At 44.6% G+C, this 18,289-nt stretch overlaps 1 protein-coding gene across 15 annotated transcripts in view; it reads right to left on the bottom strand.

The window, feature by feature from the left end:
• RALGPS1 (Ral GEF with PH domain and SH3 binding motif 1) overlaps positions 1-18,289 on the bottom strand; it is a 375,247-nt gene that overhangs the window by 289,155 nt on the left and 67,803 nt on the right. The gene's annotated exons all lie outside the window — the stretch shown is intronic.

Below are 18,289 nucleotides of genomic sequence, written 5' to 3'. Positions count from 1 at the left end.
TGTTCCACACACTGAATTGCACGGACCTCAGTTATCTTGACAATGAAGGTCTGAAACAATCTGCCTACATTGAACCTATTGATTCAGACACTAAATATTTTAAACATAATGTTTAGTAAATTATACTACAATTAGAAAAGTGCAAAGAAGGACAACAAAAATGTTTAAGTGGATGAGACAGATTCCATATGAGGAGAGATTAAAAAGCGTATGAAACTGTTCATCTTAGAAAAGACACAACTGAGTGGTGATATGAAAATCATGAATGGTATGGAGAAAGTGTTACGTATCCCTTCACATAACACATGAACTAGGGGTCACCTGCTGAAATTAATAGGCAGCCGCTTTAAAACAAACAAAGGGAAGTATTTCTTCACACAATGCACAGTCAAACTGTGGAACTTGTGGCCATGGGATGTTGTGAAGGCCAAAAGTATAACTGGGTTCAAAAAAGAATTAGATGAGTTCATGGAGGATGGGTCCATCAATGGCTATTAGCCAAGATGGGGCGGGGGGGGAAGAATACAACTCCATGCTCTGGGTATCCCCTAAACCCCCAACAGCCTGAAGCTAGGACTGGACAACAGGGGATGGATCACTTGATAATTGCACTGTTGTGTTCATTCCCTCTGAAGCACGTGGCACCAGCCACACTCAGAGGCAGGATAGTGGCCTAGATGGACCATTGATCTGAACCTGTATGGCCTTCTTATGCTCTTAAATATTTCTAACCTTTCACTCAGCCCATACACACAAGCAACACCCAACTGTTGCCAGGGGGCTGCGTGGTAGGTAGTAGAACTAGGATTCCAGGGGTGATGTTTTTTCTTCCCTGTATTTTCTGCTCCTCCAAACAGCACAGGGCATCTAATAATATTTATGCAGCTAAGATAAGGGAAAAGAACACCCAGAGAACCACTTACAAGATAACAATGGACAAGATAAGTCGGGAAAACAGGTAAAGAGTTGGTGAACATGGACAGTGCGTGGACAGAGCATGCTGTACAGAGATTGGTTCCTACAAAGTAACCAAGCCAACCCTAAAATGTGTAATACACTGTACAGTAAATGCAATTAAATGTGTAACTGTATATAAAGGGAGAGGGTTTCTATGTAACATGGATATACAATGTACTCTGAATCCACACCCTGTATTTAGGTCTGATCAACTCAGTGTAGCATTGCTGTATGCCTGCAAAAGATACCTGAGTGATAAAGGGTTAATGTGGGCCTGAGGAAAACCAGGCTTAAATGAACAAGAGGCTCAGCTGGGCTTAAGTAGGATGGATTATAAAGCCAGGAAGTTTGCAGCAGAAGGGGGCTGCAGGAGAGAGTCTGCAGTCACTCCAGGGAGCAGAGGGGAGGTGAAAACCCAGGAGGGAGAAAAAGCCCCAGGCTTCTATCCCTAGAAGAAGGGTAAATCCCAGAGAAGTTGGGGGGAAAGGAAGCCTAAAAGCACTAAGTAAGAAGAAGCCCAGGGAAACAGCAGTAAGGGGCAGGACCGTGCTGACCTTGGCTGCTTGTTATAGGGTCCCTGGGCTGGAACCCAGTTCAGAGGGCAGGCCTGGTTCCCCTACCAGCCACTGGGAAGTGGCACAAGAGCATTGGAGACACCAACCAGACAGCTGGTCCAGAAAGACTTTGCTACCCTGGAAAGGGAGGACTATAGTGATCTGCCAAAAGGGCTGAGTTACGAAGAAGGAGCACCCCAAGTCCTGGAGAGAGAGGGGCCATGGTGTGAGGAAGAGGATGTCAGAACTGAGTGGAGATGATCCCGAGATGTGGCCACAAGGAGGCACCCTTTGCAGTGAATGAACCTCATCACAAGCTGCCAGTAGCGTATTAAGTAATGTCTTCTTTCTCCCTCCCTTTCACCAAAGAGAAAATTGTACAAGGATTTAACTACTTTAACTGTATATTTATGTATGAAGTGCTATAGGTTTTTCTTAGTGAAGGCAGGGCCAAGTATTACCGTGCACTTAGAATAGAAAACAGTAATGTTTTAGTAGTTCTCAAATCCTTAGCAAGTTTGTTCCCTAAGTCTGGGAGTAGCCCCCAAGAAAGTGCTGTCTCCTACACAGTTGAGCTTTACCCTTGCAGTAGACAATTCTACTGTGTCAAAGTGAAAATATCAACAGTGGTCTTTGTACCAGAGCTTCAGCTAAGCTTTTAGGGATCCCAGGCCCTGACCACTAAATCCCTTGAAGATGAGAATAGCAAAGTTGAATATGATATGATGTTGTACAGGAATGGGACAGGGTGTACCTGGCCTTTACGGTTCCCTACAGGATGGCCCACAGTCCTATAACACCCTGCCCCAGGAAAGGAGCAGCGAAAGTGAGTCCTCCAGGCCTGCCTAGAAAGGCCTCACAGAAGCAGCCAATGAGAGCCCAGCAGGTTCAGATAAAAGGAGCTGCAGGCCTAAGCAGGTCAGTTCCCAGCTGGGACCAAAGGGGCAAATAAAGGTGCTTAGAAAAGGTTCAGAAAAGGGCAACTAAAATGATTAGGGGTTTGGAACGGGTCCTATATGAAGAGAGATTAAAGAGGCTAGGACTTTTCAGCTTGGAAAAGAGGAGACTAAGGGGGGATATGACAGAGGTATATAAAATCATGAGTAGTGTGGAAAAAGTGAATAAGGAAAAGTTATTTACTTGTACCCATAATATAAGAACTAGGGGCCACCAAATGAAATGAATGGGTAGAAGGTTTAAAACAAATAAAAGGAAGTTCTTCACTCAGCACACAGTCAACCTGTGGAACTCCTTGCCTGAGGAGGTTGTGGAGGCTAGGACTATAACAGGGTTTAAAAGAGAACTGGAGAAATTCATGGAGGTTAAGTCCATTAATGGCTAGTAGCCAGGATGGGTAAGGAATGGTGTTCCTAGCCTCTGTTTGTCAGAGGGTGGAGATGGATGACAGGAGAGAGATCACTTGATCATTACCTGTCAGGTTCACTCCCTCTGGGGCACCTGGCATTTGCCACTGTCAGTAGACAGGATAGTGGGCTGGATGGACCTTTCGTCTGACCCAGTATGGTCATTCTTATGTTCTCTTTCTGGACAAAGGACCTCGAAGGATAAGTAGATTTTGATTCTGGCTGCATTTGCTTACACTGGGAGAGAGAAGACCTGAGAACTACAACCCTGTGGTAAGGGGTGAAGATAAAGAGGCAAGGCAGGAAGAGCTCCAGGGAACTAGAAGCAACGAATCGAAGAGAATGGGATGCAGCTGCTGTTTATAGGGTCCCTGAGTTGAAACCCAGAGTAATGGACGGGCCCAGGTTCCACCACTAGCCAATAGTAAAATGGTGTAAACCCCAAGAAGGGGACAAGGCTTACTTTGAAACTCAAGCAAAGGGCTGAATTTAAAAGGCACAGAGCTGGGGCTGAAGACCCTGGTGAGGGCAGGCAGACAGTCTTTTTTGGACTCTTTGCTACCCCAAAAGCAGTTAATTTTGAATGTGTGATGAGGCCAGAGGGCCAAGCCACTGAAGACCTGCCAAGCTAAGTTGACAACCTACAGAAGACTCCAGGAGCGGGGGAAAGGATTGCAGAATCACACCCAGCCACCAAGTGGTGCTCAAGAGGTTTCACCCCATTACAGAGAGCCAATGTCAGAAGCAGAGGACAGGTTTGATGTGTTTGCTGTAACTTGTATCGCTGGGGAGGCATACTATTGTGTTTGTTATGATTTCCTGAAGTCAGATAATTTCATGCTCCGCAAACAAGGTAATACATCTAGGAAAGAATGAAGGTCATACTCATAGGATGGGACTAATTTGGAAAGCAGTGACTGAAAGAATGAATTAGAGGTCAGAGTGGATAAAAAACTCAACTTGAACTCCCAGTGTGATGTGCTGGCTAACAGAACAAATGATCCTTAGCTGGATAAAAAGGGAAATATCAAGTAGGAGTAGGGAGGTTTTATTACTGTATAACTGTACATTGCACGGTATATAGCATAGTAGATGTCATCCTCATTTAGTTTTTATTCACAAATTGGAAGTGGAAAAATAAGCTTTCCTTGCTTTTTCAACTCCCAATTGGTTTCTTAACTTTGAATGAACAAGTCATTGCGATGAACTAGTTGAATAAACTGAAATGAAGGAAACATTCTTTCTACCTGCAAAAGGCTGTCAAAGGCTGGGTTAGCCCTTAAACAAATTGTAGTTCCAGGTGGCTTAGCCAGTGACTTCCATCAGTTCAATGGTTTAAAACTTTGGCAACAAAAATGTCCTACTTATTTTTTTTTAATTTAAATGAATTTGTTATAGTAAGTTTAGGTCTTTAATGTAGCTTGTCATAATTTAAAATTAAATTTTAAATAAAAATGCATTTAATTTAAATTAAAATCTGATTTAAATAAAAAATAAACTGTTTTTATTGACTCTGTTTCTGCAATACCTTTGTTACCCCACTGACTAGAACAAACCAAAGCATGGATTGCATCTATTTTCTGGACTTCTGAAAATGTCCAGTAAACTGTTTGTTCTAGCTTCCTTTTTTGTCTTGAAATTACATGTAATAAAAATATAGGCAAGCATGATAGGGAGGTCTAGAGTTAAGGTAGCAAAACACTTAATATTAAAACTGCAAAAATCCTAAGAACCTTGCAAATTTCAATCACAAAATTCTATGTTTTAAACGTTTAGTCTTCACTTGAATTTTTTGCAAAATCTCATTTGCCACTTTTGTGATTTTGGCAAGTGACCTCCTCCCTTACTTTTTGCCCAAGAAAACTGTCTTTTTTGCTTGCTTTGTTCACTTAGGAGCAGTACACAAACTCATCTACAACCAAAAAACCTGAATACTGGAATAATTATGAAGTTATATACCATCAGAACCTAGGCAAGAGCTAATAATGGAAAAGAACAAAAATCCATCCCAATTTCACTGTGGTTTCTACCTACATCATTTTTGCAGTAGCACACAAAACAGTGAAAATGGATTTTATGTGCATGGTTGAGAGTGGGCTTGCTTGGATGTGGCTCTGGCACCGCACTGGAGTTTTAATATACTGCCTCAGCAGTTGCACAGAGCTGCAGACTGGCCACATTATACTCTGGTGAGCAGCTGACACACTTCAGACCTTAAGAGAAGGTTACTCACCTTGTGCAGTAACTGAGGTTCTTCGAGATGTGTGTCCCTGTGAGTGCTCCATTTTAGGTGTTGATGCGCCCCTGTGCCCATAGCTGGAGATTTAAGGTAGCAGTGCCCGGTTGGGTCGCACATTTGTGGTTCCCATCTCCTGCTGCTTCAGACAGTTAACTGATGCTGTGCGACAAAAACCCACTCTGTTCCTTCTCTACTGGAGAGGCTGAGTAAGAAACTCCGAAGTAGAGGGGAGGAGGGAGCATAGCGGAGCACCCACAGGGACACACATCTTGAAGAACCTCAGTTACTGCACAAGGTGAGTAACATTTTCTTCTTCTTCGAGTGCTGTCCCTGTGAGTGCTCCACTTTAGGTGACTTCAGAGCAGTGCCCTCTGGTGGAAGGAGGGGGCTTCGGAGTTGAAGTCGTGACAGATGACAGTAGAGAGAGTCCGAACGAGGTATCAGATGTTGCCTGTTGCTCTAACGAGTAGTGCTGTGTAAAGGTATGGGCTGAGGCCCAGGTAGCACCTCTACAAATGTCCGTAATGGGTACATTGTTCAGGAAAGCCATGGAGGCTGACAGGGCTCCGGTGGAATGCATGCGAATCCCCTTGGGGGGTTGGCGGGCACACTGATGATAGCACAGGCTTGTTTTTTGTTTTGCAACCAGAGATCCACTTAGAGTCCTTGTTTAGATATAGCACTCCCTTTGGAACGTTTGGTGATGGATATGAACAGTCTGGGTGATTTACGAAATGGCCTTGTTCTGTCTATGTAAAAGGCTAAAGCCCTCTGTACATCGAGAGTATGAAGCGTGGACTGCGTTCTATCTGTGTGGGGTTTGGGGTAGAATGTCGGTAGGTAAATGGGTTGGTTAAGGTGGAAAACAGACAACTTTCGGGAAAAACTTGGGGTGTGGTCTCAGGGGTACTTTATCTTTAAAAAAGGCCACGTATGGGTGATCTGCCATGAAGGGCCCCAGCTCTCCTATTCGTCTGGCAGATGTAGCTGCCACAAAGAATGCCACTTTCATGGAAAGGTGTAGTAGTGAGCATGTCGCCATGGGTTCAAATGGGGAACGGGTGAGGGCATGAAGAACCAGGATGAGGTCCCATGGTGTAGTTGGCTCACATAGTTCAGGGTAGACGTTGTTGAGTCCTTTGAGGAAACGTTTGATTAGCTGGCGAGCAAAGACAGAATGTTGATTCACTTTGGGGTGAAAGGCTGTGATGGTGGATAGGTGGACTTTTGTTGAACTCATGGAGACACCTGACCTTTTAAGCTCTAACAGGTAATCTAATATTGAGGGTAATGAGAGTGAGATGGATGCCATCTGTTTTTGTTGGCACCAGGCTTCAAATTGCCATCACTTGAGCATGTACGTGCAACAGGTAGTTGCTCTATGACCATTTAATAATATGTTTTGTACCTCTTCCGAGCAGGTCATCTCAGAGCCTGTGAGCCATGGAGGAGCCATGCTCTGAGATGGAGTTTTTGCAGGCCCACATGCAGAACACGACCTCAGTCCTGGGACAACAGATGAGGCCAAAGTTGGAGTGTGATTGATGGATACATATCCTTACCTTCTCAGGATGGCTACCATAGTTGGCGAGTCCATGCGGGGGCCATTAGGATTACTGTGGCCCCATCCTGCCTGATCTTGTGGATCACTCAGGTCAGGAGACAGATGGGAGGGAAGGCATATAGGAGGGGAGTGTTCCACTTGAAGAGGAACGCGTCGCCTAAGGACTGTATGCCAAGACCTGCCCTGGGGCAAAATCGGGGGCATTTGGTATTTTGTGTGGTTGCAAAGAGGTCTATTGTCAGGAATCCCCACTGTTGAAATATGCGTAGAAGTACTCTGTTGTCGAGCTCCCACTCATGGTCCTGAGAAAAATGCCTGCTTAAGGCGTTTGCTGTGATGTTCTGGCATCTAGGTAGGTAAGACGCGGAGATGTGGATATTGTGTCTGATGCACCATTGCCAGAGTTTTATGGCTTCCACGCATAGGAAGTGTGATCGTGCTCCCCCTTGTCTGTTTATATAAAACATACAGTCTATGTTGTCCGTAAGGATCTGAATGGCCTTGTCTTGGACGAGTAGTAGGAAGTGGGAGCAGGCATTGTGGACAGCTCGTGGTTCTAATAGATTTATATGTAGAAGGGATTCTGCAGGAGACCAGTGGCCCTCGATAGACTGTGGATGCTTGTGTGCCCCCCCCCCCAACAGTGAGGCATCTGTAGTAATGGTTAGTGTCGGCGTCTTCTGAAGGAAGGGCACCCCTGTGCATACGTTGGCTGGTTGTGTCCATCAGAGTAGGGAGTCCTTTATTTTGTCCAGCATCGTAAGACACTTGTTTATGCTGTGTCTGTGTGGGACATAATTCATATGGAGCCATACTTGCAGGCAACGCATGTTTAATATGGCATGTCTGATGACAAAGGTTGTGGCTGCCATGTGACCAAGAATTTGTAGGCAAGTCCTGGCTGATACCTGTGGACTGTTTCATGCCGCGGATATGAGACTAGTGAGAGTGAGAAACTGTTGCTTTGGTAGAGAGGATACAGCCTCCGTAGAATTGAGATGGGCCCCAATGAACTCCAACTCCTGCACCAGAATCAGGGTGGACTTTTTGGTATTTATTTGGAGGCCCAATCTTATGAAGAGGGTTACCGTCTGTTCGGTGACTTGTATTGCTGCCTGCCGTGTTGACGTTTTTAGCAGGCAGTCATCCAAGTACGGGAATATCATAATTGCATTTCTGCACAGGTTTGCTGCAACCACGGCCAGTACCTTTGAAAACACTCGAGGGGCAGTAGAGATTCCGAAGGGAAGGCTCTTGTATTGGAAGTGGTCCTGTCCAATAGTAAAACAGAGAAATCGGAGATGAGAGGGGTGTACTGTTACATGAAAATACGCATCCTGGAGGTCGAGGGCCGAGAACCAATCCCCTCTTTCTAGAACTGGGATTATGGTGCCTAGCGTGACCATACTGAATAGTTGTGTTTTGACAAACTTGTTGAGTCGTCGTAGATCAAGTATTGGTCTCCATCCTTGGTTTCATCCCAAACTTTTTCTTTGGGAGAAAATAGTGGGAATAAAATCCTCTCCCTCTTGTTCTGTTTGAACGGGTTCTGCTGCTCCTAGCTGCATGAGGTGGCTTACCTCCTGGCACAGTACAGACTCGTGAGAGGGATCCCTGAAGAGGGACAGGGAGGGAGGATGGGGAGTGGTGGAAGATGGTGTCACCAGCACAGATAGACCTGGGGTTCTTGTGCCCTCGACCAAGGCTTCAGATTTGTTGTCTGGAGGTTGATGGTTGGGACACAGCTACTGAAGAAGTGGATTGGTGTTCCCTCGGGAGCCTGTGTTTGTGGGCCTGTGACTCAAATCACTGCTGTTGTTGCAAATACATGGTCTGGCAATAGCGTTGGGATACATAATAATTTCTCTGTTTTTTCCTGGGTTTGGGTGTATAGATTCCCAAGGAACGAGTGTTGCTCGTGAATCCTTGAGCGAGTGGAGAAAGTCATCTGTCTTCTTGTCAAAGAGTTTGGGACTCTCAAATGGCAAATCCTAAACTGTGGATTGCACCTTTAGGGAAACTGGAGAGATGGAGCCATGAGGCCCTTCTCATCACGACAGCCTTCGCCACTGAACTCGCAGCTGTGTCCGCAGAATCAAGTGTGGCTTGCAGGGCTGATGAGTTGTGCCTCTGATACAAGTGCTGTGAATTGTTCTCTCTTGTCCTTGGAAATAAAATCAGTTAATTCAGACATTTTTGTGTAGTTAATATAGTCATATTTTGCCAGTAATGTTTCATAGTTGGCTATACGGAGGTGTAGTGTAGCCGAGGAATAAGCCTTGTGGCCAAAAAGATCAAGTCTTTTTCACTGTTTGTCGTGAGGTGTGGTTTTGGGCTATTGTTCCCTATCAAGTTCCTGGACTGCATCCACCACTAAGGAATTGGGCGCTGGATGTGAAAAGAGGAACTCTGTGCTCTTGGCTGGTACATAATATTTTTGGTCAGACCTCTTGCAGGTTGGAGGAGCAGTTGCAGGGTTCTGCCAAATGGTTTTGACAGGGTCATCAGCACATCGTTCATAGGCAGAGCAATTTTTGATGAAGCAGATGTATGCAAAATGTCCACTAGTTTATGTTGTGTCACTTGGACCTCCTCAAGGGAGATGTCCGGGGAGACAGCCACGCTTTTAAATAGATCCTGAAATAGTGTGAAATCGTCCCCTATGTTAGGGGGAGGAGGCATAACGGTATCATCTGTGGGCAGTGATGGCAAATGGGTAGGTAGTGCCCCTTCCAGGATTGGGGGTTCTTCCTCATCTTCCCCCGGTTCCCTTGCTGCCATCAAAGGTCCAGGCACTGAAGTTGCAGGTGACTGCTATGTGCCGGGTCTGGATGTGGCAGACAGTCCCTGTTGTATGGGGTATGCCATCCACGGGTTCCAGTATGCCCATTGGGTTGGGGGAAGCATGCGGGCCCCCAGGGCTGGCCGTACCATTGAAAATACGTGGGATCAGTGTCATATGTCCCCTGAGGGGGTCCTGAGTTAGTCGGTTCATGGTAGAGAGGAGATTGTGGAGGGAGATCTCCTTGTCCTTCCTCACTCTCATCCTCCTCTTCACTCGAATAGGGAGGAGTGGATTGTATTAGAGATGTGAGGAGACTCGGTGCCAAGCGTGACATATTCGCGTTGGTGCTGATGATAGGGGAGTCAGGGGCAGAACCGACTAAGAGACACTTGTGTCTGAGAAACTGCTGCGATGTCTGTTTGATTGGCCCCTGAGGCGGTATCATTGTCAGTGCTGGGAGCTGCTGTGTATAAGCTGGCACTAAAGGCTGCGCTGCTGTGCGCACCAAGCATGCCTTTGAAGGAGCCACCGTTTGTCCCGGTGCCACGCCGTTGCGTGCGGATCGCAGCTTTGACATTGGCAGTGCTGAGGCATGAGGCTTAGATTTCCCCTTAGTGCCTCTGTCAGAGCCGGCTCTTTTAGCGTCTCTGGCTCTAACGGTACCAGCGGTGCCGGGTGGTCCTGCTGTGTCTATAACCGGTGCTGACAGTGCAGTCGGTGCCGGTGCTGAGTGTCTGCTCACGGAACAGCACTTCTTGGCCAATTCCTGCACTGGGGACACAGGTGCCTGCCTTTTGGGCAGTTTTTTGGCAGGTTGCTCAGACGCATGGTTGAGGAGCGTCAGAAGCCATGGTCAGCGAAGTTTGACCAGGAGGGGTCCTTGCTCAGATGCAGGTTTGAGAGACTTCTCCATAAGGATGAGCTTTAACTGCAAATCTCTAGCTCTTCTTGTCCTAGCAGTGAGGTTGAGGCAGTGCTGACACTTCTGAATTGTGTGTGTTTCACCAAGCCAGCGAACACACTGATCGTGGCCCTCTGAGACAGGTATAGCAAGCTTGCAGTTGAGACAGCGTTTAAAGCCCGGGAAACCAGGCATTCCTGTCAGGGTGGGCTTTCACCCTCAGAGCAGCTGTGTATTCGAAGGTTCAACTGAAACTTCTCCCCAGCCAGTAGTTCAAAAGGAAAGTAAAAGGAAAAAGGGTTTGGTTTTGTTATAAACTAGATGACAGGTATAAAAGAAAAAGGGAAACAATGTAAATAGCTGCTAACGAGGAAACTAGGTAACTAACTCTTAAACTAATTAACTATTAAGTAGTGAGGCGCTGCTGACTGCTCTGACTCTGTAGCCGAGGGTGGTAGAGAAGGAACTGAGTGGGTTTTGGTCGCACAGCATCAGTTAACTGCCTAAAGCAGCACGAGACGGGGACCACGCATGTGCGACCCAGCAAGGCACTGCTACCAAAAGTCTCTGACTACGAGCACAGGGGCGCACAAACACCTAAAATGGAGCACCCACAGGGACAGCACTTGAAGAGGAACCTCCAGCTCCACAAACTGGCGGTCCACAAATGGGAGTGTACTACCCATCCTCTTGGTCTCCCTTATACACCCCAAGGAGCTCTAAGTGTCACAATAGTGCTTTAAATTAAATACAGAGGACAGTTCAGACAACTCTTACTAATTTTTTTAAATGAGATATACAAACATTTAAGAGTTATGCATTGAAAGAAATTAGACTATAATTACATGTTCAGATTTGCAAAGAAAAAAATGTGTCTATTTTCAAGTGGTTGTTTTATGCAGTTCCAAATACCTTAGACAACTTGACTCTTCAGTTACAGATTCAAGTTTCCACATATCTACACAGCCTTTATATTCAGATGTAACAATAGGGGAATACAGATAGATAGATAGAAAATGAGTTATCCAGAACTCTGGCTCTCAATCACTCCTGTTTTTACAGCCACAATGTCAAACAAAATGTTGTGCAAGTTTCCAAATGTGAGTTATGCACTTCAGAGGCATGCAGGCCAAAAGGGAGAGAAAAATCAGCCACAGACTTTTGCCTCCAAAAAGCATTTTACACACTTTGACAAACTGAACTGTCTACAGAAATGCAGGCCCACGTATTGCTGTGTGAGAACCAGGAAAAGCACTTTTAGTCTCCACCTGCACTTCACATCACAAGCTTCCAGCATGTAGGTCTGCTGATAACAGTGCCAATTCACACCTGTCAAGACACAAGATTCTCCCTGTGATGAGCTGATGTCTGGTTTAAGAACCTGGAAGCTATATGCTCATGTGGAAAAATCTTAGAAGCTCTTTTACTGGAGATAGCAGAACTCACACTTACCAGAATAAGAGAAAATTTTATCAGACTCTGAATATTAAATAGTAAGCTTATTACTTCAAAAGCAGTGAAGAAACAACTAGTGAGTAACAAAGGAAAACCCTGTGTATGGAAAATTTATTTAATTTGAACAATATAGAAAAGCAGATTTTAAGCATAAGTAATTTAGCATTTCCTTGCTAGCTGAATTTTTTGTATAATTCTCAACTACATTCCATTTCTAAATAGAAGTATGAAGGATGGTATTAGAAAGATGAAGACTACTTCCTCATTAGGTATAGCTTCAAACAGATCAGTTTCCTACTGAATGTACAAAAAGGAAACTGGAATGTAAAATATAAACATCTTACACTTTCCCAGAGAATTTTTACACTCTTCACCAATAACGTTTCATATGGCCTATGTAAACCTAGAATGCAAATATCTGCATATCTGTGCAAATGCCATTAAGTGGTGCCAGGGACTTTATTCTAGTGTTTTTGTCACAGTATTATACAAACACATTTTTAAGTTACAGCTCATTGAGAAAGCGGAAAAAACAGCATGCACTAGTTTTAAAAGATGTTCAAATATTTCACATGCGATTTCTTTGACAACCTACTGTCTAAAACTGTCAATTTGTTATAACACAAACTTCCCAAAGAAATACTTAAAATGGGGATGTGGGGAACAAACTATTACTCCGAAGATTAAGCAAGTTGACTTAAAGAGCATGGTGAACATAATTTTGTGCATTTGCGCACACACTATGTTAAAGCATTTAAACACAAGTTAGGAAAAGAAAAACAAGGCTCTCAAAGCAACACTGATGTAGGCACAATGAAGGGCAGCATAGTAAAGCGGAGAGTGCACTGGCAGTAGACTCAGGAGACCTGGACTCTAATTCCAAGCTCTGCCACTTGACTAAGATAGCCCAGCAGGGTCAATTATTTCAACCTCTGTGTCTGTTTCCCTATCCACTCTTTATCTGACCAATATAGGGCCAGATCGTGCGGGTGCAAGGAAGTAGGGGGGGCATAAACCTCCTTCTGACTACCTTGTGGTTTCTGCAAACAGAGGAAGCAGGCTCTGCAGAACCACTGTGCCCCACCTTCCACAAGTGGGCAAGGAGGAATAGGCCTGGTCTGCACTAGGAATTTGCATTGGTATTAGGGTTGCTAATTTTGGTTGGACATATACATGCAGGTTTCATTTTAAGTTAATCTTTAATTCCTGGAGACTCCAGAACAATCCTGGAGAGCTGGCAACGCTATAGCTATGTCTCTCAGGGGTATGAAAAATCTATACCCCAAGAGACACAGCTATACCGACAAACCCCAGTGTAAACAGCGCTAGGTCAATGGAATAATTCTTCCATCGACCCAGCTACCACCTCTCAAGGAGATGGATTACCTACAGCGACAGGAGAAGCACTTCCGTCATCATAGATATTGTCCACATGGAAGCACTACAGCAGTGTTACTGTAGCGGTTTAAGTGTAGACGTAACACCAACAGAGCCCGGTCGTAGGCAGGCAGAATCGAACCTGGGACCTCTGGAGCTTAGTGCATAAGCCTCTACTGCATGAGCTAAAAGCCATATGGTTGTTAGCTAAAGCTGTAGAGCAGGCTCATTAATCTCTCTCTCTCTAAGTGGTCTCGGTGCCACTAGATGGGACAGAACACCACACCCAGGAGGTGCGTGGGTTACACTGACATACTCAGACTGAGCCTTAACTCCATCCTCCCACATGCCTGCTGGCATTGTTACACAAATGGATCAGGGAGAAAATGCTCTAACAGGTCCACATCTGTCACTGTTAACTCCCTCCCTGAGCAGCAGAGAGACCATGAGCAAGATTCTGACACCCAGAATAACAGCCTTCCTTCTGGTCTGCTTCAGTTTACACTGCCCCTAACTGTGGTCTCAATCACAAACTATTTTGCCCTTAGACTGTACACTCTTCAGGACAGGAACGGTCTCTTATATGATCCCTCACTCTCACAGATCTTGGGAGACAGACCAGTCCTCGCTTACAGACAGCCCCCCAACCTGAAGCAAATACTCTCCAGTAACCACACACCATACAACAAAAACAACTAACCCAGGAACGTATTCTTGCAACAAAGCCCGATGCCAACTCTGTCCACATATTTATTCAAGTGACACCACCATAGGACCTAATCATATTAACCATGCCATCAGGGGCTTGTTCACCTGCACATCTACCAATGTGATATATGCCATCATATGCCAGCAATGCCCCTCTGCCATGTACATTGGCCAAACCGGATAGTCTCTATGCAAAAGAATAAATGGACACAAATCTGACATCAGGAATCATAACATTCAAAAACTGGTAGGAGAACACTTCAACTTCTCTGGCCACTCAGTAATAGATTTAAAGGTGGCAATTTTGCAACAGAAAAGCTTCAAAAACAGACTCCAAAGAGAAACTGCTGAGCTTGAATTAATATGCAAACTAGATACCATTAACTTGGGTTTGAATAGAGACTGGGAGTGGCTGGGTCATTACACATATTGAATCTATTTCCCCATGTTAAGTATCCTCAGACCTTCTTGTAAACTGTCTAAATGGGCCGTTTTGATTATCACTACAAAAGATTTTTTCTCCTGCTGATAATAGCTCAAATAATTAATTAGCTTCTTACTCCACTTTTTCATGTTCTCTGTATCTATCTATATTTTCTGACTATATGTTCCATTCTATGCATCCAATGAAGTGGGCTGTAGCCCACGAAAGCTTATGCTCAAATAATTTGTGCTGGAAATGGCCCACCTTGATTATCATGCACATTGTAGGGGGAGTGGTCACTTCGGATGAGCTATTACCAGCAGGAGAGTGAGTTTGTGTGAGTATGGGGGTGGGGGAGTGAGAAAACCTGGATTTGTGCTGGAAATGGCCCACTTTGATTTTCATGCAGGTTGTAGGGAGAGTGGTCACTTTGGATAGGCTATTACCAGCAGGAGAGTGAGTTTGTGTGTGTGGTTTTTGGAGGGGGGTGAGAGAACCTGGATTTCTGCAGGAAATGGCCCACATTGATTATCATATGCATTGTGAAGACAGTGGTCACTTTGGATGGGCTATTACCAGCAAGAGAGTGAGTTTGTTTGTGGGAGGGCGGAGGGTGAGAAAACCTGGATTTGTGCTGGAAATGGCCCAACTTGATGATCACTTTAGATAAGCTATTACCAGCAGGAGAGTGGGGTGGGAGGAGGCATTGTTTCATGGTGTCTGTGTATAAAATGTCTTGTGCGATTTCCACAGCATGCATCCGATGAAGTGAGCTGTAGCTCACGAAAGCTCATGCTCAAATAAATTGGTTAGTCTCTAAGGTGCCACAAGTCCTCCTTTTCTTTTTGCGAATACAGACTAACACGGCTGTTACTCTGAAACCTGTCAAATAAATTTGTTAGTCTCTAAGGTGCCACAAGTACTCCTGTTCTTTTTCTCTCTCATATATGTTTGTAGCATGCCTACTATGATGGAAGTGGGGCTACTCTGTAATAATTTGTTATACATGTTTGCCTCATTGTTGTAAAAGAGGTTTTATTGTATTAATATATGGGGTTAATTCAAAGAGAAACTGACTGCGTGTAGGCAGGAAAGAGTACAATGGCTTCGGATAGCCACCCACCTTCCAATATTTAAGGGATGATGAAAGAATCAGTCTCTGATGTTCTACCTCCCACCCCTGATAAACTCACCAGACTAGTTTGTCAAGGGGGTGGGGAGTCCAAGCTTGCAAACCCAAGAAAACAAAGACCCCAATTAGACTTAAAAGGACACTCCTTCAAGCAGATGATGAGATAGGGATAGAGAGAAAGGGAAACAGACTGATACACAGACCTCAGAGATTAAGGGTGATTAAAGAAATTAAGGCCTTCTTAGGCTATCATCAAACGGGATGGTCAGCCTTTATTTAAAATAGACATGCATATAGATTTGTTATTGTTTCAAAACACTCTCTCCCGTTATGGTTTGTTCTTACTTTTAAAATTAAACAATACTTTGGTTTAAGAAGGCTGGTTGATCACTCTATTGAACAATGGTCATAGCTCCAAAACAGAAGAACACAGCAGGGGCTGAAGCCAAACAACTTGCTGGGATAAGCACACTTGTTACACAGGATAGCCCAGGGCCCAGTTTCAGAGTGGGAAAACCACAGTATTTCAAGCAAGAGGTAAAGGTAGAGGCCTGACACCAGAGGGGGTGCACTCGGAGAAACCAAAGGGGAGGGGAAAAAGGTGCAACTGACCCTGTAATTGTGACACCTAGAACAATGTGGGAATGTAAAATAGCATTACTGTAATACCAATCAATAGTATTTATAGCAAACATTGTGTACGTTTAACAAATAACCTGGAAAACTGTATTTCAGACAAGTTAATTTTAGGCAATCTACGCTACGGATACTTTGAAGATAAGGACCGAAAATCTGAACTGAATTTGAAATTTTATGGGAAGCCAGTATAAAGAGCTGAGAATTGGTGTGATGTGCTCATGGTAGCCTGTATTGCTGAGGAGATGCACTGCACTGTTTTATACTAGTTGGAGTTCCCTAGGTGCTGAAAGTTTCATGCCAAGGTGCACTGGTGTACTCCAGCCGAGAGATGACAAAGACGTGAATAACTGAGGACAGCGTCTTCTAGCCAACTGGAGATGGTAGAAAGCATTACTCACAGCCATTGCAATAAGAGCTCAGCATCCACAAATAATCCAAAAGTACTTCTAGACTACAGACTGAATTGACCAATTGTGAATGTGATCAATCAAGGGAGACTGCCATGGCTGCCAACTCCTCAAAATGTTTTCCTCTGCCTAACCTCTGTTTTACTCAGGTTCATCTTTAGACAGCTGTTCTTTATCCATGAGCTGATCTCATCCAAGCACTAGGCCATCTTGGTGGTGGAGGTGTGGTCAGATGTGGTGAAGTATTGGTAGAGCTATGTGTCATCTGAATATTGCTGGCATTTCAGTCTATTTTATCTGACCAATTCACCTACTGGCTGCATGTAGATGTTGAAAAGGACCGAGAGAGAACTGATCTTTGTGGAACTCACAGATGAGGGGTCTAGTGGTGGATGTGCAATTTCCCATCACTACTCTTTGGGTGCATCCCTCCAAGAAGGACTCAAACCATTTAGGACATGAGACTGGACTCCTCCCACCTCTCAGGAAAGACAGCAGTATATCATGGTAAACAGTGTCACACACTGCAGAGAGATCCTGTAGGATGAGAACAGATAGTCTATCCATTGACTGGAGGAGACCATCCATCAGTGCTGCTAAAGCCATTTCAGTTCTGGGTCCTGGCCTAAATCCAGATTGTGCTGGGTCTAGTATATTGGTTTCAGTTAGATGAGCTTTTAGTTGGCCTTTGGCTAGCTTTTCTATGAACTTGCTCAGGGATCATAGATAGCTTGGACTAAAGTATCCAGCATGGACAGAGTTCCAGGGAAGAAGAGTTCACATGTCATAGACATGTGATAAGCTCTCACAACAGCCATGGGTAATGCCTTCTACCACCTCCGCTTGACTAGAAAACTCTTTCCTATACTGGCAGATAAAGACCTGCCCTCAGTTATTCATGCCAATCACCTCTTGGTTAGACTACAGCAATGTGATATACCAGGGCATGAAACCTTCAGCACCTAGGAAACTCTGACTAGTACAAAAAACTGCAGTCTCTCCTCAGCAACACAGGCTACCGTGAGCACATCACACCTGTCCTCCATTTCCTACGCTGGTTTCCCATAGACCATTTAAAGCTCTGGGACAAAGGCTGTGGTCAACCATGAAACTCTGGCACAATGGAACTCTCAACAACAAGAGTAAAGCTTGTCTGGGGGGGATGGGGGGGAGGATCTTCTCTGGAAGTGGTCTGAGACTGTGGAATGAATTCTCCCAGCAACTAAGAGCTCTCAGAAACATCACCACATTCTGCTCCAAGTGGAATGTACATTTCCTTGCCTTCTCTAATATAAACACAAGACAACAGGTACATTTAACCAAAAAACCCACCCCTACCAAAACAAGACACTCCATTTGCTTCTCTCTCTGGGAGAGGATGAGAAGAACACATCACACATGAAAGATGTGCAGTCATGTTTCATGTACTATGGTGATGAATGTAATACAAAAACTTATACAGAATAGAACTAGAATGGGGCAGGGTGAATTCATATCTTTGCTGCTGCTGTTGTTTGGCTGGAGAACTTTTCTAGAAGGCTAGATTCACATGGCAGCAGTACATCTGAAAAACCAAGAAATAAAAGGAGTGACAGCAGCAGATCTAGACACTGATTCAAGAAAGCATCCCTATTCAAGGCAACACTTAAGTATATGCTTAAAGTTAAGAATGTGCTAAGGGCTGTCCTGAATAGGTATAGATTTCAGTATATGCTTAAGTGATCTTTCTGAACAGGGCCCTAAATCTGTATGTCTGGGAGGATTTTGCTGTGTGTTTGAATGA

The sequence above is a fragment of the Chelonia mydas genome, chromosome 16 (genome assembly GCF_015237465.2).
Source record: "Chelonia mydas isolate rCheMyd1 chromosome 16, rCheMyd1.pri.v2, whole genome shotgun sequence".
NCBI lineage: Eukaryota > Metazoa > Chordata > Testudines > Cheloniidae > Chelonia > Chelonia mydas.
This window is presented reverse-complemented; position numbering and strand designations above follow the sequence as displayed.